Here is an 8,596-nt window from a genome sequence, read left to right as displayed (position 1 = left end):
ACGTCATAAATAAAAAGCAACTTCCAATATGGGCTGGGTGGGAATAGAACCAGGGTCTCCGGAGTGTAAGACGGAGACGCTACCACTCAGCCACGAGTTTTTTTTTTCTTTATTGTCCACTCAGCCACGAGTTCGGTGCTTGAAAGCGGTACAAAAGCGCTTCTAGTGAATGCGGTGTTGCCTTAGAAACGTGCCGTAGAACGTTATACTGCGGTGTATATCGGTAATTATGAGCATGTTACTTACAGAAGTCGCAGTTACACGAGTAGCTAAGTACGTTTCCGCTACATTTCTTCTGCGCTCTGCGCACATGCAGAGCCATCTTGCGGCAAACACAGAAGAACCCCTCCTCGCAATGTGCGGCGCTGCCCCGACACGTGGCGCGCCACTCGCCCCTGACGTTTCGCCGTGCACCCTCACTGGTTGTAGAATCAAGCGTCTTTCCTTTCTTTAGATCACTATCTTCGCTCACCCGTTTCTCCCCTTCGGGCCGCGCGGGTACCGGTGCGAGGAGGCCCCAATACCCTTGCGTTTAATAAGTTTTCTCGCTCTCTCCCCTTCCAACATCCAGCGTGCGTCACTCGAACAGTGATGTTTAGGCAACGCGGCTCCTCTTTCCGCTCACAGCGCGATTGCTAGGTGCAGCGTCTGATGCCGGACGCCTCTGACGTGATCGCTGCGCCGTAGCGCTTCTGCTGGGAAAGCGTCCCCTGCGATGTGGGCCGAGCTGCTTCCGAGGAATCATGCTCCTGCGTCGTGCTCCCAAGCGAGATAGAGGACGATCCGTCAGCCCCATGATCGCGTCCGCCTTCATGGCGCGTCGCTTCCCGGCGTTCTCCCTCCGAGACACCGAGTTCTTTGGTTCGTTCCGCTTGTTCAGGCGCACATTTCGTTGCCGCGCCGAACGCTGCGTTGCTCGGCGCTCACCGCGTGATTCGTGAGTGCAGTCCGACGCGGGGCGCCTCATCAGTGATTGCTGCGCCGTAAGGCATTGTCTTACACCTGAACCGTGCCGTAAGGGAAGGGAAGAAGGTGGGATTGAAAGTCGAAAGAGAAAAAGAGGAGCCGTAGTGGATGGCTACGGAGTAATTTCGACCACCTGGGGATTTTTAACGTGCGCTGACATCGCACAGCACACGGATGCCTCTTCGTTTCGCCTCCATCGAAACACAGCCGCCGAGGTCGGGTTCAAACCCGGGTACTCCGGCACAGTAGTCGGGCGTCTTATCGCTGCACCCCCCCCCCCCCCCAGCGGGGCGCCTACCACAGATAAAATTCGGTGGCTGGCTAGCCCGTGCCGCAAGCAGCGTTGACCTACCGTCCCAGTCCCATAGGGCCAGGAACTACCACTCTCACTACCTCCCACTACTCCCCTCCGAGCGGCGGAGGGAGCGAGCATCGAGGCACCCTACCACCTGTTAGGGTGCCTCGATGTCAGCGCCGCCGTTCAGGGTGGTGCCATCCTTTGACGGGCCCCACGCCGCCTCTTTCGCGCTGCGGCGCCATGTTGAATCACGACGGGCGATCGGTGCGGTCGCAGTTGCGTGGTGCAAGCAGCTAAGCTTGCGTTGTTCGAGGCTGCGGATGACTCGCTGGTGGTTTTACTTATTTGAGGTTGTTAAACCACGTGTCTTACAAACTTGTCAGGTCAACAAAATGAGCATTACAAGAATTTAAGTGTGCCGATATGCACTGGGTGAACCCCTAAAGGACTAGGTTGTTTTCATTTTCCCTGGGGCTGAAAGGGAAGATAGAAGTGGGACCGACGGAAAATAACTAAGTCATATGCCGGCGATGTAAGTTTCAAGACAGTTTTGACCTATATTTTGTTTTGAACATTGTTTTTCTATTCGCGTAGTGTCATAGCTAGAGTCGAATGAAGATGCTTTTTGGTAGCGATGTCTCGCGGATCTCAAGTCAAGGCTCCTAGCTTATTTCTTTAGATAAGTACGTATTGCACCGTTGTAATCGCAAGCGATGTAGAGAAATTTTGTTTGAGGGTATATATTTGCAACACGATAAATGCGCTTTTCATTCATTGCCGTGCTTTCTATTATGTTGCGGAGCAAAATGCCTAAGCATGATGTGACATATGTAAACATGCCGTCAACACGCATTATATTACTGAAAATTTTCCTGGGTTTTCTGGATCGACATTTGTCGTAGACTGCGCATTGTTTAGAAATATGCGAGGTTCGGTAATGTTCAGCAAAAAATTTTATGAAAACATTCTCTTCATTACTTTGGATATCATTTTTCAAAGTATTTCTTTGTATGACTTTAAATTAACCTTGCTAATCCCGATTGGTGTTTTATCTTTCCTTTGTAGCACTTTGATGAGGACGAGTTTGGAGAGAAATTGATAGGATGGACGCCGTCTGTTCAATTTCAGAGCTTTGACCATCCTCTTTTACTGTAGATGTTAGTGGAGAGTATAATTTCCTCAATTTCCAGTGATTCAAAACAACAGCACTTGTTTTTAATTATTTATTCAGCTCAACAGAAGCCGAGTAAACTCTCTGCGAGACGGCCTGCCTAATGTACACCTCCTGGAAAGGAAGACAGCAGCTCCTCAACTGTTGGTGCAGAGGCCGGCTAAGCGAATTTGAGGATTGTGACGACCATTATGGCAGCTATACTGTGCTGATGTCAGCTTGGTGTAGAGTGCTCTGTTTTAACTGTTATACCACACTCTACACATCAAATTTACCAGTCTTTCTTGCTCGCTAGTTCGTGGTTGATGTCTTTCCTTTTTTTTTCCTTTTCATTATTACTGCGAATGCTTTCACACTGCGCACATAAAAATGTTTGCTCTAAGTTTGTTACATAATTCGTGATTTGCATCTCTTTTCACGCTTTGCTTTCATATCTTTTCTACAAGAGTTACAATAGACTATACATACACAATATATATGTCCTTCCGGCTCGGTAATTTATATTACAGTTTGCATTTTTTCCATGTTCTACTGCACTCAACATTAGAAAAATGATTTGCATTCTACGTGAAAAAACCAAAACAAAAAAACAGCGGAAGCGATGCGTTCATAAGAGTACAGGGGCAGCGCTGGAAACACAAAATAAAATTTCGTGGAAAAAAAAATTTCAGTGGTGTTTCCAGCTTCGACCGGTGTACTTATTTTCATTATGAACATGTCGTTTCGGCTGTTCTTTTTTCACATACCAGGCATCAACTGGATCAACAAGCTACGCCTTTTCAAATTCGCATCGTATTCGCCTTTGTTGTCTTTACTGTCTGCTAGGGGTGAGGTTGATAAGTTACGATACATACTTGTCTGCATCAGAAATAAACATCAACTTTTAGGCGTCTAGCATTTATTTTTACAGCAGCCTGACTGTTCAGTACCCAATCAGAAAATGTAGTTCAGGCACAGCCAAAATAATGCAGCTTTTTCAATCGAACCCTTTATGGTTGCTTTATTTTTGCAATGAATGATTTTTTAAAGTCGATTACTCTTAACTTCGGATTTAAAATTTGCAGAAAACAGCATCTATAGTTTATGATGATCTCAAACTAATCATCTATGTAGGTTCACATGCATAGTTTAATAATCACTATAGATCGCCATGAATAAAATAAAGCAGAGGAATAGCAGTCGAGCAACCGCTGCATATGTCCATGGTGCAAGCGAACCCGACATGCGAGCAAGTTCACGGACTTCCGGCGAATGGGCGCCCAGGAGGAAAACGAAACGAGTGAAAACCTCACTTAATCATGTATGCTATCACCAAGTAGAGAAGTCGGTTTTCGAGGAGCCGAGAAAAAAAAGAAAGAAAAAGCCGCTGTCGCAACGTTCGTCATACTGAAGTTCACGCATCATTAGTATATACCAGCGTCTGCCTGTAAACAGATGTAATTGCTCTTTGTAAGCAATATACGGCCAAACAACTAGCATTTTCACTTCGAATGATTAGAAAGAGACCGACATCAGTTTCATGCGAGCTAATAAAAGAAAAACAGCCCGCGCAAAGAAAGCAAATCCAACCGCAGGGCGCGAGCGGCTGTAAAAAAAAAAGACCATGTGGAAAACAATAAGATGATTTCTTCAACCCGCATAGGGCAGCAGAACATGCTGGCGAAAGGATCTGTTAAATATTAACAGGTTTTCCAATCCCACAGCCGCACAAGCTCGGCCACTTGAGGCCGTAAAATTAAGTCGTACAATTACGTATTCGACAATCCGATGTGTAAAATGGCTATTGAGAGTGAAATTCCACACAGTGCGATACCTATGGAAAAGACAATTCAACTCAAAGCCCCCTGAAGCGCCGAAATCAAAAACGGCGCCGTAACGCATGCTAGCGCAGCGGATCCCGTGTGCTTCAATATGGCGGCGTCGGCGAGGTTGTCTCCACCCTGGACGGCGGCGCTGACATTGAGGCACCCTACCACCTGTTAGACCACAGCGTACCTAGTGGGAGAAACGCGAAACGCCTGGCGTGGCTACGAGCCACGCTACGCTGAAGTGCACACTGGGTAGCCCATGAATCAATGCATGAAAACTTTATTTCCACCCTAAAAGAAGCCCTTCATATCCCGCCCCCGGCACGCAGGCCGGGGAGGTCAGGTGAGGTTACAAGCATTCTTCACGGCCTCAGCCGCCAGGCGGGTCGCGTGCCGCTGAACGGTGGGATCTCCGCTCCGCAGCCAAACCTCCCAGGCTTCTCTATTATCATTGTTAATGCCGGCGCCTGGGGAATCGGCGCATTGCCATATTATATGATCTAGCGTGCCCTTTTGTCCGCAATTTTTACATTTAGAATCTTCTTCCTCCCCGGTCTGTGTTAAGAAAACCTAGACAGGGCAGATGTAGTTATCGGCTTGTAATCGCCTCCAGATGCGTGCTCCATTGTTAGTGAGAGACCGATCTGGGGGAGGGCATACTTTTCGATCTAATTTGTAAGATTCTGTGATCTCATTGTATGTGATAGCGCAGTCTTTAATTGCCTTGCATTCGGGCTGTTCTACCGCTCCCCGGTGGTAGAGATCTCGGGCCAGCAGGTGCGCAGCTTCGTTGCCACGGACATACTCGTGTGCTGGTATCCATATGACGGATATGGTTCTAGTAATGGGATTTGTGAGAAGAATCTTCTTGGCCTCCTCTGAGATCCGTCCTTTTGCAAAATTCCAGACAGCCGTTTTGCTGTCGCTGATTATAGTTTTGGCCTGTGTACCAGTGCATGCGAGCGCTATTGCGACCTCTTCAGCTGTACTAATGTCACGGGTGCGTGTTGAGGTCGCAATTTTAGGTGCACCTTCTCCAATTACTAGTGCCGAGACAGCTGCTCCGTGTCATCCGCATGATGCGTCTACATAAGCAACTTCATCGACTGCTTTGCGTTTCATTATTTTAGCGATGGCTTTGGCTCTGTGTTCTCTGCGTTCTTTGTTGTAGTCTGGGTGCATGTTTCGAGGTAAGGGTGGTACCAGTATGTGTTCCGTTATGTTGGGTGGGATAGATGTTTTCATCTGTGGGCCTCTGTCTGATTGGAGTCCGACCCAGTCTAGAATGGCTCTGCCTGTCTCCGTCTGACTTAGTCTTTCCAGTTGAGAGATTCTGACAGCTTCAGTGAGTTCTTGCCATTTATTATAGATCCCCATTTTCTCCAGCTTCTCTGTTGATGTGGAGACAGGGAGGCCTAGTGCGCGCCTGACGCATTTTCGAATTATGACGTCGATGTTTTCACGTTCTGTCTTTTTGAGATTGAGAAAAGGTGTGGCATAACATATGCGACTGATGATGTAGGCCTGTGTCATTTTGAGTAGAATACGTTCCTTGAGACCGTGTCCTCTAATCACTACTCTTCTGAATATGCCCGTAACTTGGGTTGCGTAGTTCTCCAATTTTTTGATGGTGTTTATGTTCTGCCCTCTTGCTTGGAGGATCATTCCTAAGATTCTAATTTCCTCTACTTGTAGAACCGGGTAGTTTTCAACATTTATCTTTATGTCTGCTTTATTTTTCTTATATTTGAGGTTGTAGATGAATAGTTCTGACTTTTGCGGCGAGCAGGATAGAGCGCGTTCGCAGCGTACTCAACCACCTTATTTGCGGCAGCCTGGAGTTTGTTCTCTATTTCTGCGTCGCTACCTTCATTTTTCAGAGATTTATGTCATCTGCGTACATGCTAAATTTTAAGTCCGGTATTTGCTTTAGTTGTGCTGGTAGCCCCCTCATAGCAATGTTAAATAGAAAGGGAGACAAGACAGAGCCTTGTGGCGTTCCCTTGCTACCCAAAGTGATTGTGGGTAATTTGGCGCTTTGAAAGCTCATGGTGACTTTTCTCTGTTAGTGAGAAAATCGTTGATATAGTTATAGGTTCTGATTCCAACCCCAACTTCTTGGAGACCTTCGAGCGCTGCCTTATGCTTTACATTGCGAAGGCTTTGGTTAGGTCAAGTCCGAGAATAGTCTTTGTATCTGAAGATTCATGTGTTATGATATCGTATCTAAGTCTGAGCATCACATCCTGTGTGCTTAGCCCCGGCCTGAAGCCCGCCATTTCGTGTGGCCAGAGGTTCTCTTGCTCCATGTATTTGGTAAGTCTCGTCTGAATAACGCGTTCCATTAGCTTTCCCGCGCACGAGGTCAGTGATATGGGTCTTAGGTTTTCTAGTTTTGGCGGCTTCCACGGTTTGGGTATGAGGAAATCTAGACGACGAGTCAATCACAGCCCTGACAGAATACATGAATAAGGTATGGGAGACTTGGTAGCCCAGCTCTCGGTCTGGTATTACGTCAGTAGTCACGTGGTGTAAAGCGTAACTACCGGACCACGCTACACTGAAGGCTCGAAACCTGGCGTAGTATTCTTTCGAAATAAAATACATGCTGCAGATTCTGGTGTCGCCCCAGCTATTGTACTGGGCTATTCACTCAAACGTATCTATCCAGTCTTCCGGGTCGTCACCGGGAAAGGCTTGGAAGGTGGGTATCTCCCGGTGCTGCTGCAATGCGAAGGAGGGCGCAGTGGTATAGACCTGCATAATTATGGATGGTTGTGTTGTCGCCGATTGATTGATTGATTTAAAACTTTTGTGAGTGCATGGGAGTTCTCAGAATTGTGAGTGGTCCACCTATTCGGGCAGCCCAGTGGCCTGCGCCGCAGCGTGGGCCCTGCGAACCAGTCCTCGTTGTTGGTCGGGGTCCTCGCTGTGCAGAATAGCATACCACTGCTCCAAATTGGAATTAGGAAGTTTATCGATAAAGGGATTTAATTGACATGCCCACACCATGTGAAAAGCCGTAGCTATTTCTCCACAGTGTGGGCACTCTGGTGTGTAAAGTGAAGGGTACCATTGGTGGAGTTTAAATGGTGTAACGAGAATGTCTGTCTGTAGCTGGCGGAGGGTGTGTTCTTCTGCCTTGTCTAGAGTTTTGTGAGGTATGGGGTATGTCTGTCTGGCCTGCCTGTAGGCCTGTAGGAGTTCAGCAAAGGTGATAATAGGCTGTATGATATGCTCTTTTTCCTCATCGGCTAAGGGGGGATCCCGGTGTAAGAGAGCTCGGGCGTGCCGGTGGGCGGCGTCATTCCCTCCTGTATGTTCCGTGTGTCCCGGAAACCATATGACAGAGGCCCGATTAGGAGGGTATTTTGCTAATATTGTCAGACATGATTGATGGATGAGTCCGCTGGTAATATTCCTGCACGAATTTTGGGAGTCAGTAAGTACAATAGCGTTTGGGTTGGTAGCCAGCGCTAGTGCAATGGCTGCCTCCTCAGCGTGAGTGGGGTTGAGTGTGCGGACTGATGCGCGGTTGACTAATTTGCCCTTGGGATGCGTTATGGCAATGGTCATCCGCCCTTCGAATGGACCGGCTGCATCCACGTAGAGCGTGTCAGGGTGGCCATCCCATTTCTTGCGAAGGCTTTCCCCTCTGGCGTTTTTTCGCTCCGCGTTAAATGCCGGATGCATGTTTTTGGGTATTTGATGGACATAGATGTTCTTGCGGAATGATAGAGGAAGTTCCGTCCTTTTGTCCACTGTGTAGGGTACTTTGAGGTGTATCTTGTTGAATTTGACCTGCTCGAGTGATGGCTGGGCGGTTGAGCTGTGACAGTCGTTGCGCCTCCCAGATTTTTTGGAGTTTGTTGTGGATGCCGAGAGACAAGAGGCGCGATGTTGATCTGGTCTTTGGCAGACCCAGTGCCGTTTTATAGGCCGCCCGTATTAGTGACTCTAGCTTTGCGATTTATTGCGAGGTGAGGGGGAGGTAGGCAGTCCCGTACATTTTTTGTGATACAACAAAAGCTTGTACAAGGCGAATTGCATCCCTTTCTTTTAAACCGTGGTGCTTATTGTAAATTCGGCTGAGCATCCTTGTCATCTGCGGCGTTGTTGTTGCGAGTTTTTTGACGGTCGTAATGTTTTTGCGGCCTTGTGGTATGTACTGGTCAAGGATTTTAATTTCGGATGGCTTGTCGCCGAATGTGGTGCTGCAGAAGAAGGTGGCGGCCTCGCAGTACAAGAAAATTGCAGAGGCGCGAATTCGGGATCAAGACCTCGAAGCCTTCGGCTACTCTGATGGGTAGGCATAATATCGATGGTAGAAGATTCCTGAGTGCTAAAGTCTCG

The sequence above is a fragment of the Amblyomma maculatum genome, chromosome 4 (assembly GCF_055883805.1).
Source record: "Amblyomma maculatum isolate TAMU_Amacu chromosome 4, ASM5588380v1, whole genome shotgun sequence".
NCBI classification, from domain to species: domain Eukaryota; kingdom Metazoa; phylum Arthropoda; class Arachnida; order Ixodida; family Ixodidae; genus Amblyomma; species Amblyomma maculatum.
Note: the sequence above shows the minus strand (reverse complement) of the source record.